A 16,712-nucleotide genomic window follows, 5' to 3' on the forward strand; every position below is an offset into this window, starting at 1 on the left:
TCCCAAGAGTGCTAGAAAAGTTACAATGAACTGCAACTGCAAAAAGGTAGAATTGTAAAAGATATCCATGTTCACACGAAATGACCAAAAGCAAACTGTGAAAATGGCAAAAATGTGAAAAACAAAAAACAAGAAAACAGGAAAACAGGTTAAGAGGAGATGCAGGCTGAAAAACGCGGGTTTTTTACTTGTTTTGTCAAGTTTAGTGTCTACTTTTATGCCAATACAAATCAAAGCTGAATTTAATCCGGAAATAGGCTGAAATTGTGTTTAAAGTGCACACAGTGGCTGTTGAATGACCGAAACTACGCCATTTTCAAGCGTACCGCGACTGGTATGGCGCGGTTCCTCGCCGCTGCAGATCGCGTGAGATTAGCCAAGCCACAATTTCCCATTCACCACAATTGCCCTGCGTCTACAGCACAATAAAAAAAAGAGCATGCTTTCGTCGCGTTTTTCGAGCGCTGAGACTGGTTTTTTAAATCACTGGGTATGAATTGGGCATCGCCATTAGCCGCCGTGCGCGCGCATGTGGCGAAGCCCACTTGCTGGCTCCATGTTACGTCGAGGTGCGTTTTAGAGTGACGATCGTTCGACAACTTTATCTTCGTCATGGATGAAGCACAATCGAACCAGCGCAGTTATCGAGGAGTGAAATACCGTTCTGTTCACAAATATAGAGGACGTTGGCAAAAATCGAAAGCGAAGGCTTGTCCAGTGACAACTCGACCCGTGGCAGTTAGGCCTAGTGGAACCGACGCCTATCCCTCCAGCATTTCAGATGCCTCCGGGGAATTTGAAGCGGCGTTAGATTGTGTGAGTTCCTCGGAAAAAAAAAGTTGGGCATTTCTAAAGTGAGGAAATAGCCTGCGATGAGGCGTCATCTGTCGTTACTGACTTGACAGTGCTGAACATTCTTGTGGGCGGCGCGATTTGCTTGCATTCAGGACTTCCCGTGTCCGGAAAACGGCCGCAAAGCGCAGACTCGCTTCGTTCCTTGAACTACTCTGTGAGAACTCTGCCTGCCCGCAAAGTGTCCTTTCCACAACATACTGATGGCGGCGAGTTGCCGCGTGCACGGATGTGGATGCGAGCCGAGATTGACAGCAGGAGCTCGGATGAAACTTTCGCGGTCAACGTCAAAGCTGCTGTGGCGGCCTGTTTTATAGGAATTGCATACGAGCAGCTAGTGCGATTTCCCTCAATTATTGAACTCCACAAGCCGATGCATCATAGCTTGGCACATACAGAGAAATAACAATGCAGAAACAAATGTCCTTGAAGCTGACTGCGGAAGTGAATGCAAATCACCGCACACTGAAGAAAAAAAGCACATGTCGGAGTCCACTCGCAGGGGTCGTGAGGGAGTGACATATGCTGCAGAAAGTTTCTAGTGCCAGTGGCTGCTTTATGGACAATTTTCTTCTTTTTTGCCGAAGTTTGATAAGAATTGAAGCCCTCTTTTTTAAATAAACATGAAAATTTAACTTCAAGTGCGTTTTTCTCAAAATGCAATTTTGAACAAATTTCTGAATTTGCCCTTCTTGTTTTTGGTACTTCTGATGCTTATATCTGAATGAAATTTTGCACACATTTTCTCTGGGGTATGAGGAGTGCTGTTATCTCTTTAGGAATAAATACTGTTTGGATATTAAGAAAAAAAAAATTAAACATCACATGGTGGTGTCTTGAAAATGTAGACTTGCCAGGTTCAAATTTCTCACGTCATTTGCATACTTTATATGTACTTTATTATTAGTTTTTGGCACTCTACAGTTTATACGAATCAAATTGAGCCTTCAATGATGTCTGTTTATGGAAGTTTAGTATGACAAAGAGGGGGGGGGGGGCAAGAGTATATTTTACACACTGTCACTGAACAGAACAAAACCTATGCAACTTACAACAAACATAATTGCAGATTTGAAATCAGCATAATAAACTGAATTATTAACCACAGTTTCATAGCTCTAAGTCAAATATTAAAGAAGTGCCTTTGAGAAGCATCTCCCCTTAAAACCAAAATTTAGCATTTTTAGATTGGTTAGTTTGGTTTATAAGGTTTAACATCCTAAAGCAACTTAGGCCATGAGAGACACCGTAGCAGAGGGCTCTGGAAATTTCAATCCCCCGGGGTTTTTTAAGAGGGCTCACCAGCTGCAAGGCAACTCAGATTTGAACTTCTTTTGTCGATAGATGGCAGCACTTAAGCACCACAAAAGGGAGGAAAGTTCTATTCCCCATCCAGGTGTGTAAATTACACCGAAAGTGTTACTTCTTCCGCGTACAAAAAGTAGAGCTGAGAACTTTCAGTTGATATGCGGCCAAACCTGGGGGACCGGAGTGGGGGCCAGAGAATGGTCCTTTTCTCCAGTAGCGCACCATTGTAGCGTTTTCCAGTTTGGGTCGCCTATGCCCCCTCCCATCTTTTGTGCGAAGGAAGAGAAGGAAGATGAGGCGGAAAGGCAGGGAGGTTAACTCGTAAAAGAAACCGGTTTACTACTCTTTACAGTGGTAGGGTGAGGATTCTTTGCAGGCAGTACTAAGCAGGGCTGGTTTCGACTAGGGAGAGAGAAAGGTGTGAATCATCTTTTGACAGAGTTGAAAACGCGTGAAGGGAACCTTCCCCCATATTAGCCTTTGGTTACTGGAAAACAATCCATTGTGTTGGGGACCCTAGTATTCAGCCCCCAGATAAAAGGAAAGAAAGGAACTCCTAGTGCACAAAATCTTGTCTGCTTCCCTTTCCAGCATTGCCTCGGTTACATAGCCACAGAGAGGTGTCCGCGAGTGTATGACCATTTACTTTGCCTAGTTGCCTGCCAGCGTTCACGTCGCCGAACACATATATCTTCCGCTCCTTCGTACCAACAAGACGTGTGTTTCGTTCAATCCTTGGTCGTAATCTTACGACAGTTTTTCGCGCAACACTGCGCCCGACTTGTGATTTCAGTCTAGTGAACAATGAATTAGTATCAAGTGACTTGAATACCAGAAGGCAACGAGGCAGCAGAAAATGCCAGCAAAGAATTTCAGGTACGGGAAGCGTAAGCGGGCTGGTGCACTGATTGCGAACACCAGAAAGAGGCAAGCTCTGGATAATGACCCACCTACGAGCAAAACGCACTATTCTCGCTGTGGCAGCTACCTTTCCCACCCTGCTGAAGAGCCTTCGTCACCAGAAGCCATCAAGCACAGCCCCAGGCCGGCAGACGTTGAAGCTTTCATCAAAGATGTAGAGGTGTCAGGAAATACCCGGTCATCTTCAGTAATGAGCGCAACAGGGTCGTCCGACGAAGATGTTGCTAATGGAGGTTCCGCACCCACTGCAGAAGAGGACGTCAGTGCGAATGCTGGTATACAAGGGCGACGCATTGTTAACCTTCAGCACCTGTTGACCAGCTTGCAAAAGACCGCCGTCCATGTTCCCTTCAACTGCACTTTGGCAGATATGGACTGTGTGTCTGAAAGAAAGCAAGGTCTTCGAAGTAAGCTGATTCTTGTATGCAGGATGTACCGAAGAAAGGGTGTCATCCACACCGACCCGGCACCTGACGCGCAAGCTTCCAGCGGCTGCGGCGACATAAACACGGCAGCAGTGTGTGGAATAGTGTCAATCGGCTGCGGTTTCTCAAACCTCAACGAACTGCTGGCGTCCATGAACATCCCAGGAACGTCATCGGACACTTACACAAAAATAGAAGACGACGTTGGACAAATTATCAATCAAGCCGCCTGGGAGGAAATGAAAAAAGCGGGCGCGGAAAAGGCAAGGCTGGCAAGAGAATGTGGAGACATTGACAGTGATGGTATACCCACGATAGCAGTCATCGCAGATGGAGCGTGGTCAAAAAGATCCTACAAGAACAAATATGACGCTTCGTCAGGAGTGGTGAGTGCACAAATTTATTGAATTACGATAATAACAAAAAGCGCTCCATTTTATACATGGAAATGTTTTATACTTAGTGCAAAAAGATGCTTGACCTTTTTCCACTGCCCCATTGTCTTGATCGCTGCCCACACCTCCATAACCTAGCACTAAAACTGGTTTCACTTGCATCGTCTAGCGTCAACGAAGAGGGCAAGTGTGCGATGGTTAGAATTGTGAATACAAAAGTGCTGCCAGCGATGTTATGTGTGCTTGAGTACACGTGCAAACACACGGACCTGAATGATTATATTACTTTCCCTTTTTACAAATAATCACATTACAATTAAGAAAAAAGAATGTTGAACATCTATGACAACAGGGATAGGTACCACTGGATCGAAAAAGGTCAATAAAAAGTAACACTTGAGTCGCAACTTGCATGATAAGCTGAAATACCTATCTGTTCTAGCAATAAGCACTGCAATCAGCAGGGTAGCTTTGTGACTAATATTGGTGTTACTCTTTCAGGCTGCTATCGGTCACAGAACTGGAAAGTCCTGTACCTTGGCGTGAAAAACAAGGTGTGCGCAATGTGTGCTCGTACTCCACAAGGTGCCACCCCGAAACAGCATCAGTGCCACAAGAACTGGCACGGAAGCTCAACCAGCATGGAGCAAGCCATTGTGGTTGAAGGCTTCAAGAAAAGCGTTGAACTGCATGGCATCAAGTATACAAAACTTATTGCTGATGGTGATTCGAGCACTTACCGCTCCATCATAGCAACAGCACCATATGAAAACCAGCGGGTTGAAAAAATTGAGTGCAGGAACCACATACTTCGCAACTATGCCTCAAAGATAAGAGAGATTGCACAGAAGAAACGGCTGGAAAAGCTTCCCCCGAAGGTAAAAAACTCTGTTCTCCAAGCAGCTGTGCGCCTGCGGCATGGTGTTGCAACAGCAATAAAAGTTAGAGGCTCTGAAGATGCATCGTTTTCTGAAAAAGTAGAGCGCCTTGTTAAGGATATAAAGAACGGCCCAAATCATGTGTTTGGAGACCACGCCAACTGCGCTGGTTACTTCTGTTCTGGGGGCAAAGCGGGAGAAGAAAATATATTTCCTGAAATACTTCAAAAAGGCATATTTGAAGAAATTTGTGTGGCCATGAGCAGAGTGGTTGCAAACGCTGCGAGCCTGATAATGGACGTCGACAATAATGCTGCCTAGCATTATAACTCCGTTGTGGCAAAATTTGCAGGCGGAAAGCGGATTAATTATTCCATGAAAGGATCGTACAAGACAAGGTGTCTTGCTGCGTCTTTATCGGTGAACTGCCAAGGAACATACCACGAAAAAATAGCGCGCAGAATTTCTGGAGGGCAGCTTGGAAGATGTACAGCATCATTTGTGAAGGCATCAGTTTCCAAGAGGAATTCAAGGCGAAAGCTACCGAAAAAGAAGCTGTCAACCACGCCACGCTGCCAGCGCAGAGATAAAGAGCTACATCTTGGTGCCGATGCTGACTACGGCCTACCAGACATGGAGCCCGATGCTTTTGCAACTGCTTCGGACAACTTCCTGAAATCGCTTTCGCTCTCGGCAAACAACATTGAAGACCTGCAGCGAGCAACGTCAAAGCAAAGTGGATCCACTCTATGGAAGCAGGAAAGGCGAAAGAGATTGACAGCATCACTGTTTGGCGCTGTGTGTAAAATGAAAGCAACGACGGGATGTGGGCGGACAGTTGGCGATATCCTGTACAAAGAAATCACATCTGAAGCCATAAGGTACGGAAAGGACCACGAGTGCTTAGCACTAAAGCAAATCGAGAAGGAATGCAACGTTGTGGTAAAAGAGTGTGGCCTGTTTGTTGACCAGGAAAACCCCTTTCTTGGCGCTTCCCCTGACGGACTCATTGGGGAGGACATCCTCGTCGAAGTCAAGTGTCCGTACTCAGCGAGGGACATTACTCCACTAGAAGAAGTTCGCGCAAAAAAAATAACCAGCTGTGTCGAAAACGAGGACGGAAGATTGCAGCTGAAGACTAACAGCAATTATTGTACCAAGTACAAGGCCAGCTCAATATTGCTCGCCGTCAGAAGTGCTTGTTTGTAATCTGGACCAAAAATGGCATGAGTATTGAGGTGATTTCCAGGCATGAATCGTTTTGGGAGGACGAGATGTTGCCACGTCTCAAAAAATTTTATATGCACTGTTTGCTGCCCGAACTCGTGGACCCAAGAAGAAGCTGTGGCCTTCCAATTCGCGAACCTCATTACATTGTCGAAGCACAGATGACTCGCTCACTCAAGCAACCTTTGAATGCAAAAACTAAAAATGAAGACAGCCGAGAAATCGTCTAGGACACCCTTCCTGACTACAGAGCATCTTTCCCCTTTCTTTTTGTCACTGTCACGATCATGTATTGGAACAGGTTTCTTGCTACTGGTAGATTTTGTTCAAATAAAAAAAATGCAATCTAAACAGAAGGAAAGAGGGGTGGTGGCCACGCCACCCGCGTATAATCTTTTGTACGCAAAAACGGGGCAGCAACCCTAAAAGGAAATCTTCCAACCAATTCCGACTGGTTTGCAAGCTGAAATTCCTTACCTCATATGATTTCCAAGGAAGGCTTAGTAGGCACCCTACTTCGAGTTGCATTTTTTTTTTTGTCGCTGTGTATTTTGCAGCGTGGTGCAGGAGGTCCTGCTAGCTGCGGCGCATACCAAGCCGGCTCTAAATGGGAGAATAAAGGCAGTGGTCGAACGCTTGACTTAGCGAAACCGGTTCAGAAGTGGAACTAAATGATTTTGCCTGCCAGGCTACTCGCCTTTGAAGTCATGTTATTTACACGACGGACCGGTTCGACCAGTTCTCATGAGGTTGGAGCTACAGTACAGCAGAGCCTAGACAAGAAAAGGAACGAAATGGGTATTTCACCCCTTGCCTTGGGGAGATGTCAGCTTGTATAGACCTTTCCAACCTGATTGAAGCCATAGGTACCATAGGGCTCGCTGGATTGATTTTTCAGCTGGCGCTACCAACCGATCCGTGGGCAATGCAGCAGAGGCTATGCAGGAAAAGGAAGGAGACAGGATTCTGTCCCCTTGCTGTGGGGAGTGGATGTTCGCTTTTCATGTGGAGGTGTGAAGGGGGAGGTTGGAGAAAGGGTGCGAGGTGATTAGAGCTCAAGAGCCCACTTCCCACATCATGGGCACAAAAGCCAACAAAGGCTCATCTCCTTTGCTTTCCTGTCGCACCTCTTCTACATGCACAATGGATAGGTGCCGAGGATGTTTACTCCTGCCTTCACTTGTATCCTACTATAGGTCGCCTGAACTACTGCACACCTTTGTTGGGGTGGGAACAATGCTGTTCTCCCACATAAATGGCCCTGTGAGTCACTTATGCTTTGGCGCGAAAAATGTTATATCCTCGGGCATCGGGGGAGGGGTTCTTCTTGACTGCGCCTGGCATCTCACTTCACAGCCCAAGCAAGAAAAAAGGACAGAAAGAAGTCAAGTTGGTCAAAATTTCGAGAAAAACATGTGCGCACTAACACTGACAAGGAAGAGGTTGGTGGTAGAGTGTAGTATTGTCTAAACAGTTTGACACCAGATGGACCCACGACGCAAATAGTTAAATTTGGCGCGAACTTCAATTCCCGCAGAAAATACATTCACAACTGTCAGAACCTGTAAAACGCTAACAATAGGTTCGATATGAATAAAAATTGCAGATTAACAATCAGGAAAGAAAAAGGGAGGAAATGTTGCGGAGGAAATTTTGATGTTTAGCCTAGTTTTTTTATGAGATGACAAGGAAGACCAACATATCTAAAAACGCAATATTTAGGAATATTTGCCTCTGATTTGAAATAAAATGAAGCCTTAAAAATAAAATCTGTCCGCAACATTTCCTCTATTCTCTAAAGATGAAAACGCTGCCACAAACCCCATGAAAATTTAACCGCATTTGGACATGCTAGAGCTTCTGAAAGTTACCATGTATTTTCTATGGACGTTGGCAATGGTGAGCCCTCTTAACGGGCACTGACATCACACAGAACATGAACATTTTTAGACTTCCGAGACACAGCACTACAAAAGCTAAATGCCAGCCCGGTATAACTGCTTGTGGCGATGCATGTACCCGCACCGGCCGCATGCTGAAGAGAAGGACGCAGCCTTCAGAACACTCTTGGACTTGCGTCTCAGCCAGACGCTGCCACTCCTCCAGCTTTGATTTAACAAACTGTTGTATCCAGATGCCAGGCCAACAGGAAAAGGAGGCTTTATTCCGAGGTATAAGCTTGCAGCTTCAAACCAACAACTACTGTACATGGAGAATGCGTGCCGTCTTATACATGTGTGAGCTGCCGGCGCATGCCCAGACATGACGAACGCGATGAGCCACAACAATACATAGCGAGCGTCCTACTTGCGATACGACACCATGCTATAACACTCCCTTCCTTTTACAATTCTAAACGATCCGGCGGCCATCGCTGTCTGGTGCTCCTTCGCAGTGGCACCGGTTGGCCGCCGCTTGTTTGCTGTGCTGGCAATGGTGACGGGGTTGATTGAGCAGATGAATGAAGCCCTACGTCTGATGCATGTGGCAGTTCCACCTCAGGAGCTCATCTTGCACTCCACGTGATGCAGGATCGTCGCAAGTGGTCATAGTGCACAAACCACACTTTGTTTCTCACACACACTAAATATGCTGTCGGCGATTTCACTTACATAATTCGTCTAGGCCACCATTTCCCCCCATCATCACGCACCGATCGAACCCACACACGATCACCTACAGCAAACAACCTCTGCGTTTATCAGTAGACGTTTTTACTTTGTCAGCCTTTGTACTCACTGCATCTATAGTGCTCGATTTTAGTAACAACAAGCGAGTCTGCACTTTCCTTCGTAGAAATAATTCGGCGGGTGTTCTTCCCATGAAAGTATGCGGTGTAGTTCTACAAGAGAAAACAATCTGTGCTGCAGTGACCTAGAAGTGCCTCTTTCTTCATCTTCCAGCAGCTACTTAAGCAATGCCTTCTTGACTGTTTGTACTGCATGCTCTGCCGCTCCATTAGATTGTGGGTGTTAGGGTGGCGTGAGCGTATGCTTAACTCCGTTTGCTTTAAGAAATTCTTGGAATTCAGCAGTTCGAAACTAAGGGCCGCTATTGGTTACTACTTCTACCAACAACCCATGTGAAGCAAACCAGGAACGAACTCATTCCACCATTTTGGCAGCGGTTGTCACTGTCATAGCTTTGATTTCTAACCATTTGGAGATTCATCAATTGCAACAAGGAACGATTTCCATTTTTCTTCCGCAAAATTCAAATGTACATGCTGACATGAGTTTTGGCACAGTTGCCAGGGAGCCAAAGGTATGGGCTGCGTGAAGGGGAGAACAGACTGGCATATCTGACAATTCTGCACACTATGCTCGAGGGCATGATCAATGCCAGGCCACCACACCATGGATCTTGCTACAGCTTTCATTCTGGTTATGCCCAGATGTTGTTCATGCAATACATCCAGCACCCGATTCCGAAGCGACTTGGGAATGACCACTCTTTGTTTAGACCAAGCATCCATTGTCTATACTGAGCTCAAATCTGCGAAAGAAAAATGGTTTTAACTGATCGGACACAGTTCTAGGCCAGCCATGCCATATCATGCCCCAAACCGCACTCAGCAGTTTACCTCACCCAGTTTCGCATTCCACATCCTCTGCCGTCACAGGCAACTCATTCAGAGATGAAAAATAAAAGATTTCCTAACACTGGTCCCCCGAGTCGGGTAGTGGCAAGCGAGACAATGCATCCGCATGACTGACAGCAGATCCCGGCTTATGCTTAATCTAGTAGCGATAGTTTGCCAAGAATGAGAGCCACCGATGCACTCTTGCAGTGGCTACCGTGCTGCCCTGCCTTTTCGGATAACAGAATATTGAGTGGCTGATGGTCAGTCAAAATGTCAAACACCCATCCGTACAAGTACTTGTGAAATTTTTTCATAGCGAACACAATGCTTAGGGCTTCTTTTTCTATTTGACCATACTTGCTTTCGGATGATGCCAATGATCGAGACACAAATGCTATGGGTTTTTCATTGCCGTTTTCAACGTGCGACAATACTGCGCCAAGTCCATACTCGGAGGCATCACATGTGATCTTAATTTTTTTTTTCATTATAAAGCGTCTAGACACTTTTATCAGACATGTTTTTGGCTAATTCGAAAGCCTTGTCACACTGACGTGACCAGTGCCATTTGCTTTCTTTGCGGAGCAAGTCGTGAAGTGGTTCAAGAACCGTTGGCAAATTTGGCAAAAATTTGGCATAAAAGTTTATCATGCCCAAAAAAGCCTTCAACTGGGTCACATTTGTTGGCAGGAGTGCTTTTTTTATGGCCACCACCTTTTCCAGTGTCGGATGCAGGCCATCCTTATCAATTTCATGTCCCAAGTATGTTATGCGTTGCTGAAACAAAGCACCTTTTTCTCATTCACACGAACGTATTCACTCAAATGCTGTAGGACCCGTTCCACTCTTTCGTAAGCCTGCCTATAGTTCTCGCCTGTGATGTTTATGTCATCCAAGTATTAGGCCGTCCCCGGCATACCATGAAGTTTTTGGTCTACAACAGCTTGGAACACTGCCGGTGCACAAGATATGCCATACGGCAAGCAACGAAACCTAAAAAGGCCCACGTGCATGTTAATAGTCAGCAGTTCTTGAGCTTGCTCATCTAGCTTGAGTTGCAGGTACACTTTCGATAGGTCAAGAATGGAAAACACTGTTCCCCATTGCAAGGCTGCAAAAATGTCTTCGGGCAGCGGCAAGGAATAATGCTCAGCCTCAATTATTGGATTTATGGTGACCCGGTAATCACCACAAAGATGCAGCTCTTTGCTGTTCTTTTTAGGAACTATGACCATAGGTATTGCCCAACTAATATGCCTGACTCAATAGATGACACCAGTTTTCTCTAAATTCGCCAATTCATGCTCAACTTGCTCACGTAAAGCGTACGGAAGTGGGCTTGCTTTAGCAAACACAGAGCGTGCATTCTTTTTTCAAGACAATGCTAGCTTTGAAACCTTTCATAACACCAAAACCAGAGTCACACACATGGCGACATTTTTTTATGAGGGACGTCTCACTTTCCACTGCCTGCACAGCCATTATTTCGTGCCAGTTCAGCTTAAGTTTTGAAAGCCATTCTTGACCTAACAACATGGGCATTCTTGCGCCCTCCATTTCTCTTGCAATAACTAGCGGCAGATCAAAACATTGATCTCGATACTTTGGCGTCCATGCCTCCAGCAATAGGCACAGGCGTTCCGTTCTATGTGACCAATTTCACATTAGCTTGTAGGCATGAGGGAAGTGCTTTGCCCACACTTTTTCAGACATAATTGATACAGCTGCATCTGTATCTATTTCCATTTGAATCGCTCTGCCATTTATCGTAACCACAATAACAATGGCAGATGCACCAGCCTTAAGCCCGTTTCACATGGTGAAGCGCATGGCAAAATTCAGCCCAGTCGCACTGTCATTGCGAAGGCAATCGCGGCAGCCCGTATAAGATGCTTGACAACGCCCTGTCGGTGCAGCGTGAGCAGCCGATGATTCCGAAGAAATTATTTTCAGGAAATCAATGCCAAACATAATTTATTGTCTTTATTTTATTGTACGATATCTTTTAATTTATATGCAACCTACATTTACGCAAAAAACTATTTTTGAAACTTTTGTCAGCTTTGATGACTTCCGCTCCGTCGTTTCCTGTGATGTATACCACGGAATCCTATTGGCTGACGGAACTCGTTGGAAGCCCGTCGCAGTGGCTCTGCGACCAGAGCGGCGAGCACTTCTGTCGCATTGCGGCTGAAATCGCACTCTGCTGCGGCAAGAATCGCATCATGTGAAACGGGCTTTAATGTGACACAGAGTCCCTCTACAGAGTGCACTACTTTAAATCTGTACACTTTTGCAATGTGACCTCTTTTTTTACATTGGAAGCAGCGTCTAATTACAAAAGGGCAACTCACAGGTGAGTGTTCGCCTCTGCATCGGCGACAGGTTGCGTTCATCCCTTGCGACGCATTTCTACGAACGCTTTCGGTTCAAACAGGCTAGCGTCCGTCCTGTTCTTATGTGTTCCTCCTTGATCTAATGTCCCTTGTGTGTTAAAGAAGCACTAGAAAAGATGAGTTCAAATGCTTTCCAACTTGCCCAAGTTTCCGCCTTATTGACAACTACTGTACATGGAGAATGCACGCAGTCTTATACATGCGTGAGCTGCCGGCGCATACGCAGACATGACGAACGCAATCAGCCACAACAATACAGTAGACTCCCTTTAAGACGAACTCCAAGGGACCATGAAAATTGTTCGTCTTATCAGAAGTTTGTCTAATCAGGAGTGCTCCAAAAATGATGTTTGAGCATGCAGAGTGTGTCCAAATACCTCGTTTATGAGAACAAATGAATACAATGGCCTTTCAGGAAAATAAACTGCAATACAAGCATTTATTGGACTAATGATTGTCTACTACACTTTGCAGTAGTAAGGCATCAGGCATTGTTGACTGCTACCCAATCTGTTATTTTTTTTTTTATGTCTGTCATGAAAATCGACGGCCTGCTACAAAAGCAGACATCTCGCTTAACTTTTGAAGATACCCTTCAGTGCCCTCATACTGTTCAAAAAAACTGCACTAAAGTGTCTAGGCAGGCATCAGCTGCATCACAGGTAACTAGTACAGATTCAGGCATAACATTCAAGCTGTCATCTTCAGCAGCAGTTTCTGATGGTAGGTCAAGCACTTCTTCAATCAGAGCGTACAGTGTGTCAGCCCTACACATTTCCACACTTTCGTCAATGCTGACATACGCACTGATGTCAATGAACACAACCTTACTGCTCAGTGCAGAAACAATGCTTCTATCCTCCAAGTTCGCAGTGTGGTCCTCATTCATAGTATCGCAGTCATTCTGCACTGAGCAATCACTAAGCGCCACAAATCCTGTATGGCTGAAGGCGTTGCCAATAGTGGCTTGAGTAACCTGCTCCCAGGTGCTCGTCAGTAAGTGGACAGCACTTAACAGGTTAACTATGTACTCCTTACTGCTCTCCACGCAAATCAGCATCTTTTGCAGCGGAGAGCTACGATAGTGCCTCTTCAAGCTACTTATTACTCCCTGGTCCATAGGCTGCAGCTTCACCGTTGTATTCGCTGGTAGAAACTCCATTCGGATGACATGAAGTCTGGCGACGTGGCCGTGTCCGGGACAGTTGTCAACAACAATGAGAACTTTTCTCTTCTGTCTCTGGAAGTGGTGATCCATCTCTTGAAGCCACTGCTCGAAAAGTGCCTGCGTCATCCGCGCTTTTGAATTAGCCATGTACATGACCGGCAGCGTTTTTCTGTCTTTAAAGCAGCGTGGTGCTTTAGATTTGCCAATCACCAGCAACTTTAGTTTGTCAGTCCCAGTCATATTTGTGCCCACGAGGGCGATTGCAAAGTGTTCATCTTAAGCAGATTTTTTTGCATTGACTCTATGGGGAACCAAACAAACGACCTCCACTGTTCATCTTAACCGAGGGTTCATCTTAAGCGAGTTCGTCTTAACGGGAGTCTACTGTACATAGCGAGTGTGCTACTCACAATACGACACCACGATATTGTCGCGTAAACAGCGACCTTTACAGTTGCGTCCGAGGTCCAAGGCGTGGCAAAGGTTCTACGAACAGCGTCAGAGTTCAGGCTCGAGGTTAGCACACTTCTTCCTCTCACACTTCTGCGCTTCTTTGTCGTCAACGCATGCTACATTAGCCCCCCCGTGCGAAAAGCATCGTCCCGATGCTATATTGAAAGAGGGACAGAGTAAAAGGGGCCGCTATCTGGCATGAAAAGGCTTCAAGCGAACCACGTGGACCACTTCAGAACGCTTGGGACGCCGGGGCTCTGGTTCCTCGTGCGGAACGACTTCATAGTCCAGTTCACTGACGCGTCGAAGAACGCGGTAGGGGCCGAAATAACGGCGCAAGAGTTTTTCGCTGAGTCCGCGTCGTCGAATGGGGTACCAAACCCAGACAAGGTCACCTGGCAGATAGTCTGCAGTCCGCCGCCGCAGGTTGTAGCGTTGTGCATCTCGGCCTTGCTGCTGCTGTATTCGCACCCGTGCAAGTTGACGGGCCTCTTCGGCACGCTGTAGAAAAGAGGCGACATCATCATTTGGACCTTCGTCTATGTGGGGCAGCATGGCGTCGAGCGTGGTCGTCACTTGTCGGCCGTAAACTAGGCTGAATGGAGTCATGTTGGTAGTTTCCTGAACGACGGTATTGTATGCAAATGTTACATACAGCAATACTTCGTCCCATGTCTTGTGATGGACGTCCACATACATTGACAACATATCGGCAATGGTCTTGTTCAAACGCTCTGTCAGGCCGTTTGTTTGCGGGTGGTATGCAGTCGTGCGACGATGATTGGTGCGACTAAGAACAAGGATATGCTGGATGAGCTCTGCAGAAAATGCAGCTCCTCTGTCAGTAATGAGTATTTCTGGTGCGCCATGTCTCAGGACAATTTGAAGAACGAAAAATTTCGCAACTTCAAAAGCGGTAGCACAAGGAAGAGCAGCAGTTTCTGCGTAGCGAGTCAGGTAGTCAGTAGCTACTATAATACACCTGTTCCCACAGGTGGAAGTAGGGAACGGTCCGAGCAAGTCCATCCCTATTAGCTGGAATGGTCTGGACGGTGGCGTAATGGGCTTTAAAAGACCGGCTGGCCTCAGAGGCGGAACCTTTCGACGTTGGCAGTCACGGCAAGTTCGAACATAATGCGTTACATTGCTTGGCAAACGAGGCCAGTAATACCGTTCTTTAATTCTGGATATCGTCCGAGTGACTCCCAGGTGGCCGGATGTGGGTTCGTCGTGGCAGGGTTGAAAAATCTCATCCCTTAAGCTTGCTGGTACAACGAGGAGGTATTGGCAACTGTTGGCTGTAAAATTCTTCTTGATGAGAATGCCATCACGGAGACACAGAGAAGACAAAGTATGACGGAAAGGGCTAGGGACCATGCTGCCGGCACCTTGAAGAAAGTCGATTACCTGGCGAAGTTCGGGATCATTCCGTTGGGCATCGGCAAAATTGTCTGAACTAATTGCACTCAGAAATGCGTCGTCGTCACCTGAGGCGTCCGAAGCTGGTTGAATGAGACAGGCAGTCAACGTCTAAATGCTTACGACCTGACTTGTAGGTTACAGTGATGTCGTATTCTTGAAGTCGTAGGCTCCACCTGGCGAGACGTGCAGAAGGATCTTTAAGGCTTGTCAGCCAACAAAGCGCGTGATGGTCGGTCACCACTTTGAAGGGTCTGCCATACAGGTATGGTCGAAACTTCGAAATAGACCACACGATGGCCAGGCATTCCTTTTCAGTGGCAGAGTAGTTTGTCTCAGCCCTAGACAAAGCCCGACTAGCGTAGGCGATCACACGTTGTTCACTGTTCCGTATCTGTACTAGGACAGCGCCCAGACCGACATTGCTTGCATCCGTGTGGAGTTCGGTGTCTGCGGTTTCATCGAAATGTGCTAGAACTGGAGGTGACTGCAGGCGACGTTGAAGCTCCTGAAATGCGTCCATTTGCTGGTCGCCCCGTGTGAACGGCATATCAGCCTTAGTAAGAAGTGTAAGGGGGGCGGCTATTTTAGAAAAGTTTTTCACGAAACGTCGATAATATGCACATAGCCCAAGAAAGCGTCGCACCTCTTTCTGGTCCTGCGGCGTCGGAAAATTGGCGATGGCAACTGTTTTTTCAGGATCCGGCAGAACTCCCGCTTGGTTCACGACATGGCCCAAAAACTTCAGCTCTTCATAAGCAAAATGGCAATTTTCGGCTTTCAGAGTGAGGCCCGACGTTTGGATGGCGTCTAGTACTGCGTCTAGGCGACGGAGGTGCTCCTCGAAATTCGGGGCAAACACAATTACGTCGTCCAAGTATACAAGACATGTCGTCCACTTCAGATCTCCAAGAACGCTGTCCATGAGTCTCTGAAAGGTTGCGGGCGCGGAGCAAAGGCCGAAGGGCATGACTTGGAATTCGTACAGCCCGTCAGGTGTAATGAAAGCAGTCTTTTCGCGGTCCCTTTCATCGACCTCTATCTGCCAGTATCCAGACTTGAGATCCATGGAGGAGAAGTATCTTGTGTTGCACAGACGATCTAAGGCGTCATCTATTCTGGGCAAAGGGTAAACATCTTTCTTCGTAACGTTGTTCAGTCGGCGATAGTCTACGCAGAAACGAAGTGTGCCATCTTTTTTCTTCACAAGTACCACAGGTGCAGCCCAGGGGCTGCGGGAAGGGCGAATGACATCGTTATCGAGCATTTCCTTCACTTGGTCTCGGATGGCAGTACGTTCTTTAGGGGAAACTCGATAAGGCGACTGGCGGAGTGGTCGAACAGTTTCGTCTGTAATGACGCGGTGCTTTGCAAGGTGGGTTCGACCGACGCGTGATGATCTGGCAAATGCATTAGAGTAGCGACGGAGGAGGTGCCGTAGTTTCTCTCGATACTTTCGAGGTAAGGCCGGGTTTATATCGTACAGAGGTTCAGTGTTGTCGGAGGGTTCTGTTGCTGAAGCGCTGGTGAAATTGCATTCATAACTAGTGTCAGTTATGGCGTCGAGATATGCGACAGTTGTCCCTCTGTTCAGATGTTGATGTTCATTGCTGAAGTTCGTGAGAAGAACATCAACTTTGCCATTTTCAACAAAAACAACTGCCCTGGCAACGGCGATGCCTCTTTC

General features: G+C 46.6%; 1 long non-coding RNA gene and 1 pseudogene across 2 annotated transcripts in view; one reads left to right on the forward strand and one right to left on the reverse strand.

Annotated features, from left to right (window-relative positions):
* The window catches only part of LOC146172463 (uncharacterized), a 122,420-nt gene that overhangs the window by 84,064 nt on the left and 21,644 nt on the right, over nt 1–16,712 (reverse strand). The gene's annotated exons all lie outside the window — the stretch shown is intronic.
* LOC146172468 (uncharacterized) lies at nt 5,038–6,262 on the forward strand (annotated as a pseudogene).

The sequence above is a fragment of the Amblyomma maculatum genome, unplaced genomic scaffold, assembly GCF_055883805.1.
Source record: "Amblyomma maculatum isolate TAMU_Amacu unplaced genomic scaffold, ASM5588380v1 scaffold_13, whole genome shotgun sequence".
Taxonomy (NCBI): domain Eukaryota; kingdom Metazoa; phylum Arthropoda; class Arachnida; order Ixodida; family Ixodidae; genus Amblyomma; species Amblyomma maculatum.